Here is an 8,299-nt window from a genome sequence, read left to right on the forward strand (position 1 = left end):
GGTATCAAGAAGACCATTCGGGAGGTGAAAACAAAAATTGAAAACCTGGGGAACCAGTACAGGTAAGCAGACGTGTGCGCAGTCTTACCACTCGCCGCGGCATTTTCCATTCTCCTTTTATGTTGCCCTGATTACCCGCTTGTTTTTTTTTGTATTGTGTAGTTATGCATGGAAACGTCTCAACCAATAACCGGCGAAGCTGGATATTTATGAACTTCACATGCCATCGCTTAACTGCAAGCCCTTTGAATAGTGACGCCTTTCTCACGCGACTGGCTACTAAGCGCGCGCAGGGAATGGGGAATGTTGTAGATCACGTTGCTAGCGCATGTGGAGTGGAGTGCATGGAGGATGTCGCTGGGGGTCTATTCGCCATAGTAAGGCACATTTTAGCTAGCATGGGGCGTAAAATGCAGTGCGCTCGTAGTATGTGTATGGTCCCTAGTATGTGGCTGCGAGGGTCTTGTATGTGCCGTGAGTTTTCATTTTCTTTTTACTTTTGCTCCGGCACATTATTTTGGTCAGGTCAGCACGCAGTTAACAATTTTGGAATTTCCTGTCAAAAAGGAAAATACACAGGTTGATTTTACTGGAAGAAATAATTTGAAGAAATGAATATATTCTTGTAGCATCATAATTCTTCTCTTTTCAGGTCCCTAAACAGGACAAAGGGGACAGGCAGTGCAGCCATAAAGTGGAAATTCTACTGGGCTCTGCACGAGTTTCTGCGTTCGCTGCCTGCGAATGACAGAAGCTTAACAGAGGAGTCTGGCTGCCCTGAGGCTTCTGTGGAGGAGGTGAGGAGGCAATGGGTGAACACCTGGTGAAGGTCTTACAGTGCGTGCTTTGATTTCCTGTTATTTTTTGTTTTGAGGCGCACAATGTTGTAATGAAGAATGCAAGGGGCTTATCAAGTACATTTTCATGCCCATGTAGTGGTGTATGATTGTGAATACCAAATGAGCGCTTCGACTAGCATTGCTACACATGGTACAATGCGTCGGCAATAACCGCAATGCTAGCGTAAGTGGATACACGCACTAAAACAAAAAGGTTTTCATCTGGACACCTTGTGGGTGACGTGTAACATAGCCCCCCCCCAAGTTCTTTGTAGAACGTGAACATAAGCATGAGTGAGTATTGCATTTGAACGTGCGAACTGTTTCAGATCATCTTTGAGATGCAGCATGGCAGCCCTGACGACGAGTGCGAGGATGAGGAGCCTCCTCTAGAGACCTCCGAACCGCCGCCAGATGACCCGACAACTGCTGGCGGTTCAAGCCCCAGTGCAGCGGAGCTAGACAGCCCAGCCAGCAGCTCCTCAGGCTCGGTGTGTTCAGCATCTGGGTGCCCGCGTTCCTCTGGCACCAAAAAGAAATCTCAGAGGAATTTGCTGTCTCACCTGCTGGAAGAGCAGCGCCAGCTGCGCCTTGCCATTGAAAAATCGCGGCTGAATGAATTTTTACAGCGTCCAAAAGAAATTGAGCAACGAGAAAAAGAAATCGAGCAGCGTGAACGGCTGGTCGCACTGCAAGAAAAAGCTGCTGAGAGAGAGGAGCGCTTCATTGCTGCGCTTGAAAAGTTTTGCAAATAAACGCTTTGCGAAGGCTAAACGTGTCCAACTGTGCTTACAACTGCTTGTCTTGTTATCCGATGATCAGGTCAGTGACTGCACGTTTTTCGCATCCTGTGTGCCAGTGTATGCAGCCTGAAGACAAAATATTTAATACTATATAATAGGGATTCAAAATATGCCACATGACAGCCTGGTATAAAGACACATTTACACACTTTATTATAGCACCATGCATTGTCTTGTGCACTGTAACAGGGTTAAACTGTACATCCGTGACGTAGCCTTTAAAGAAGATTCAAGTTTCGCCCAAGGGCCATACACACAGTGCATGTCTACAAACCTACAGGGGTAGGGCGGACATGTTGCGTTCCTGCCTTATGAAGCCCTGTGGGCTCTTTTCCAAAAGTAATCTGCTAGTGCAGCACGAACTTCTGGGCCTCGCTGTCCGCACACGCCAGTGCTGTGTGTCGGTTGGCAGAGTGTGTCGATGGCACGTGCCTCTTGCTCCCACTGCTGTTCCACGGTGTCGCCCAAGTCCTCGCAGATGTTGTGCAAAATGCACGCAGCCTTGATTGCTCGTTTTGTATTTGGGAGCTTGCACTCCATTCTCTTCATAACAAATCTGAAGCGTGCCTTCAGCCGTCCGAAGGCGTTCTCCACCACTCGTCTGGTCCGCGACAAGTTGTAGTTGAAAACTCCCTCCCGTGTTCCACTTGTGGCTCTTGCAAACGGCTTCACCAGGTTTGGCATCAAGGGGAACGCTTGGTCGCACAGTATGATGGGCGGAACGTGGGTTCCCTCAATCAGGGCGAGTGGACGCTGGAAGCCATCGCTTTCGACTGTTTCACAGAACTTCGAACGTCCGTACACATGGGCGTCGTGACACCTCCCGGGGCTACCGACATTTATGTACTGGAAACGGTACTTGTGGTCGACCACTTCCAGCAGTATCATGCTGAACCTGCATGAGAAAAGAAAATGGGCTGGTAAATTATCATGTCACACACGAATCACAATTTGAAATGAAACCGTCCTCTTTGAGAACACATATACACTAGTAATTAATGTTTATAGAAAAAAAACTTTAGCAGCAACACAACACACCACACTTTTTCAGTGCTTTGTTTGGCGAGAGCTGCTACATGTTAAGAAAAGGTATATCAATTGGAAAAAAGTTAACATAAACGAGCTTAGTAAGTACATGTTAGTGGAGACCAATATTTTGCTGCAGGTGAGCACAGGTAACATTATGGTACAAAGCTAGGCAATTGGAAATTCTCTGCTTGCGTCCTGCTGATTAGTACTGCATAGCCTGCGAAAACATGTAGAGCAACCTACCATCCCTTATAGTTGTGGTAGTCAGTTGCGTGTTCTTTAGGCGGCGAAATCGGGAAATGGCAGCCGTCCATGGCGCCGAGTGTGTGAGGGAAGCCGGTGACAGCAAAGAACTCCCGCAAGTGTGCAGCCATGTCCTTGCGGGAAACCATGCGGATCCATTCTGCCTCGAGCATTTCAATCACGGCACGAACAAACTGCCGAAAAATGGTGTTCACAGTTCACCGCCCCTGTCCGAAGAGATGAGCGACGGTACGGTCTTCTGCGGTCGAACACAGTTTGTACAGACCGATCGCCACTCTCTTTTCTGCCGAAATTGCCTTCCTCATGGTCGTGTCTTGGCGCTGCAGCACTGGCCGGCAAGACTCCACTATGTAGCGGAACGTTGTCTGTGATACGCGGAACGCCTGCTTGAAGTTTGCTTCCCCCAAGTTCGGCAGAGTATCCTCGAACCAATTTTCATTTCTCGGGTAGGACCACCGTTCCCAGAAAATGACATTTGACGTTTCACAAACGGCTGCAGCAAGTGCTAAGGAAGTCGCCGCTAGTTGATCTTCGTGACTTTTCGTGGCGCCTTCGTGAAGAGTCGAACTTTGTGGTCGTGCTAGATCTCGTTGCAACTCTATATGGCCGCTGATACGCTTAGCTCGCATGCACAAAGCTGTGGCGACAGCCTTTTTCACGTCGCTCATCGCGGCGTCGTCTCCGCGCGCCGCCATGTTTGTGGACAAATTGCAGTATGGATCATGGCGGATCTGCTTGTTATTTGTCTTGGCTTTGTATGACTTACTGCAACAAATTACGGCCTAAAAAGAGTGCGCATAACGCATGCTAAAACATTTTAAATACTTTTTCTCATAGTATAAACGCTTATCTGGATTACATCATCATTCCATGCAATTTCGAGTGCGCCAAGTATACTACCGACTGCCATTGACATCACACGTGAATGACATTTGGTTTGTTCGTGTAGCACCTATGCAGAAAACGAATGTCATTTGAAACGAATCTCATTCGTCTAAAATGACATTAGGTTGGCGCGGGTGACAGGGGTATTAGTTCTTGTTTTTATTTTAGTAGATATATGCGTGTGTGTTTTCTTCTCTTTAGAGGTGTATCTTATTATTAACCGCGATATCTCAATATCAGTATTTTATTTTCCTTAACTTTTTTAACGTATTTTTTTCTTTCTGTTTCGCTATTTTTGTTTGGTCTAGTTTTTGTTTTTTGGTTTCTGTGGGTGTTGGGTGTGCAAAAGCCTTTGGGGTAACACTGTCAACCACGTAAGGATCCAAGAATCGGCTCTACATTGGAGAACTTAAGCACTGGGATGGAAGGGGGGGTGTTTAAAAGGGTTCTCCTTAGAGGCAATGCGCAGGTGCAGGATCAGCAGCCAACTAACAACTCTGCAACAAGGAACTCGAAGCCTACAACAAACAACCCAACGGCCTGAACACAGAACAAGAACAAGACCGGGAGGAGCCCTCTGCCACATCAGGACGTCAAAACAAGACCTCAAAGTATTCGGCCCCTTAATTAAACTGGTCAGAAGAGGTCGAGACCAGTCCCATCACCCTGGGAGGTTTTGTAACCCAGCCAGGAGTGATAGGCACGGTTTTTCCTCCCAGGGGTTGGGATAGTTTTCCCAACATCTGAAAAGTGCAATAATTTTATTATAATTGGCTTAATTCGGACCTGCACTTGCGGTGCACACTTAACACTCTTTTTATGATGCTAATAAATGCCGCTGTTTTTCCTTGCCCCGCCATGGGGTTGTGCGTTTCCGCAGAAGTAGATTGTATCTTTCTGTTCTCTTTCGATTTTTTTCCCCTCTTTAATTTTTATTTCCAATTATTTTCTCCGCTTTTTTCTCTTTCTCTTTTTTATTTTTTAAACCGGTTGTACTTCGTGTGGTACCGGTCGAGGCAGCTTTGCCTTATTTACTCACTGTCCCAACTTCTATCTAGCGAAACCACAGCCAAGGGAACAGGCTTGGCAAAATCAGCGGGGAAAGAAGACCCTGTTGAGCTTGACTCGTCTGACTCTAGTCTAGTTCCTGCAAAAACGCAGGAACTTTTTTTTATTTGCTTCACCGACTCCAAAAACACGAAGCGAAGCTGAAACTGTTAGACAAAGAGCTTGAGCCGTACGTAGCCCCCGAATGTCTCGAGGAAGAATATACCACACCCTTTGAATGGGAAGAGATTATAATCGATACCAAAACCAGACTACAATGCGCTGTAAACCAAGGACTCAAACCAGAATCGCAGCCTACTGTAGATGTATTACCCTGCATCGCCGACTCTTCTGTCGTAAAGAGCCCGAACCCAATTGTCAGCAGCAGCTTTCAGAGAAAACTCCAAACGTCACTAAACAACCCGAATGTGAGCCACCTTCACTAGTCCTCGGACTTAAGCAGCTCCTAAGGGACACAAACTGCAACGTGCTTCTGCCCGCACATGCTACAAGCAAGGCAACCGCAAAGAGAGGCTTGAGCAAGCAATCTCAATACATTTGTCCTCCTCAAAAGAAACGTGCATCAACCAGAGCTTTTCACAGGCGCTCGGCTAGTTCGACCATTCAACCAAGGAAGCGCATCGACCATTTTAAAATGTACGAAGAGAAAAAACTTAGAAGACAACCGAAGTCCTGTATTAAGCGCACCAAAAAGACGCACTCTCGGAAGCGACGAAAAACTCATCGGTTTCGCAAACACACTAGACCAGAAAAAAACACTGAACCAGCCAGGTACAATACACGCAAGCGTCATTATTGTTTCAAGTGATTCCCAAGAAAATTGTCGACCCGCATGTGAAACGTGCTTTCATCAAACAAGCTGTTGTTTCTGTCTACAAGTCCGTATCCATACACAAGTCTGCCCACCGGAAGCGCCAACGACGCTACAAGCATTGTTGGAAGATTAAGCTGTCCCCTAATGGAACTAGACGAACTTAGAAAGTGACCATGCCAGTGAAGCGGACTACAGGGATAGGACAACTAGTTTACTCACTCTGTAGGGGTGGGGAGGATGTTGAGAAAGAAGAAGTTCCCCGATTCCCGTGCATGCTGACATTATCATCAGTATGTAAATAGAATTCATGGTTCCCTCTGCACGTCCCGGCCCTTTGTCTCCTGGTTTTCTACAACAGGAGGTTTGGGAATTCCCAAGTCATGGCCACTGCACTCCACATTCTCTGGACGCAGATGGCCATCAACTGCGATGTCGCCCTCACCAAGCTTTTCACGACTTTCTTCCTCAGTACCCGACTCAAAGCTTTTTCTCAAAGCACCTTATCCAATAGTATTGCCAGGGCAGGGTCACCAATGCCGTTCTATGGGGATGCCGCACGGACTCTGGAGGCTTTGCTCTGCGTGCAGCCAGGGTTTGACCTGCTTGGCACTCCCCTGAAGGACCTGGTGGAAGCCCTGACCCCCAGCCTTCCCAGTATGAACTCTCTTCCGCTAAACCATCCTGGTCCACCATAACCGCTGCTTCTCTCGATAGCCGCCGCGCCTCGTTTGTGTACCTGTTTGCGCGAGGGGCTCGCCCCTTTCGCAGCAGCGCATTCAGGCGCAATGCTGCCGCCGCCGGGTGTGTCCACTGTGCAACATCTTGGAGGACACCCCACATACCTTCCACTCCTGCCGCTTCCCTCGAACCCTGCTTTCCCGCTTAGCCGACCTCTTCGGCTTGCGGGAAATTGAATATAGATCAGTACGCTACCTGAACCCCCTACCTAGAGAGGCTTCTAAACAGTTTGTGCTCTGCCCGGTTGAGATTTCTTACCAGGTATGGCGAGCCCGGTGCCTAGCAGCCCACGGAGGTGAAACTCCAGCGGTGGAGGCCCTGAGGGAGCGAGTATGCCCGGAGCTGTGGCTGCACCTGCGGAGGGAGCAGCAGACATTGAACAAGTTTGAATTTACCCGCAAGTGGTGCAGCCCTAATACCATCTTTTCCGTTGCAGACTCACGTCTCACTGTCCTCTACTAGGCACAACAAGAAGACGACGGGGCGTGTGGCGAGCAGAACTCCCCCGGGATTCTGATTAGCTCATCGCCCCCCCCCTTGCCCGGGTAGGGCCGGCACACCAAAACAAAAAGCACTCGAGAGGCTTCGGGCTCTTGGAGGAAGTTGCCTGGGGTTGCCGTTACTGACATGATGATGGACACATAGTGAAGGCTATTGAGACACCAGTCCAATCTGACAAGGCAACAAGCGGGGCCACTATAGTGCTACTTTTAAAAGAAAAGTTGTTTTAGGCGCGGAGTTGTCGTCGAACGTTCAAGCCGGGCGGGACTTCGGCGTGGATGAAAAAAATGTCCGCTGTTGGAGGACGCAACAGGAGAGGATATTTGCGTGCGCCGCAACGAGGATGACATTCACCGGACCACGAGAAGGCCGTCACCACGAAATGGAGATGGCATTAGCTGACTTCGTTCGGACGCAGCGAGTAGCTGCCCTTCCAGTGACGACGGCAGGCAAAAGCAAGGGAGCTTTCAAGGGAACGAGGCTTATCGCGGGCACACTTCAAAGCCAGTCGGGGCTGGCTACAGAAATTCCTGAAGCGCTTCGGCTTTAGCGTCCGTCGTGGCCCCTCAATCGCCCAGAAGTTGCCCGGTGATTTTGAAGAGAAACTGATTGAGTTCCAGAACCGCATCTTCATGTTCAATAAACGTATTTTCTTTTTGTGAACGCTGAGCTCGCCTTTATGTTCGGCGTACATTCGAGGTAAGTTTTTTTTTCTTCGTGGCTTCGGACTTTCGGGGGTCAGCTTAGACTGGGAAACAGCGCTTTAAACGAGGACAGCGAAGAAGAAGACACAGACACTAGCGCTGTGAAACATGAACCAGCTGTTAAACTAGCTGTTAAACCATAAACAGCTGTTAAACCATGAACTAGGGCTGTTAAATATGAACCAACTAGCCCAAAGCCAAACTTTAGTTAGGAGGGCTTAGAATCGGGGCCGGCCTAGATTCGAATAAATACGGTACGTTAAAGGTCAGAATTTCACCCACACTTATGTAATTGTTGAAAATGCAAATGCGTAGTTCGTTTTCATTTTGCAGCTGCCGGCCATGGAGGACACTCCGGAAAAGGCATTTTTGAGAAGCGAAGTTAGGCGCTACGCAAATTTGCAGACAGCGAGCAAAAAGAAAGATAAAAACTCTGCAGCAGTCTCGACGTCGTCTTGCTCAGAAGGTAGCACATCTTCAGGACGTTATGAAGGATTTTTCGGAAAATCGAATCCTGCCAGGTGAAGATGTAGCAACCCCTCAGAGTCTTGGCGGGTCGAGGAAGGACCTTCCAATGCGGCAGTTGGCCAGAAAGTCGGGTGTCCCACACCAAACAACATATCCACCAGAACTGAGGGCATTTGCCTTGACGTT

The 8,299-nt window shown here is 48.4% G+C and overlaps 1 pseudogene; it reads right to left on the minus strand.

Annotated features, from left to right (window-relative positions):
- Positions 1–1,498: 1,498 nt before the first annotated feature.
- Positions 1,499–3,709, minus strand: LOC144172443 (uncharacterized; annotated as a pseudogene).
- Between the last annotated feature and the right edge of the window lie 4,590 nt (positions 3,710–8,299).

Source organism: Haemaphysalis longicornis, unplaced genomic scaffold, assembly GCF_048455015.1.
Source record: "Haemaphysalis longicornis isolate Haplotype H1 unplaced genomic scaffold, Haemaphysalis longicornis Haplotype H1 scaffold_207, whole genome shotgun sequence".
Classification (NCBI taxonomy): domain Eukaryota; kingdom Metazoa; phylum Arthropoda; class Arachnida; order Ixodida; family Ixodidae; genus Haemaphysalis; species Haemaphysalis longicornis.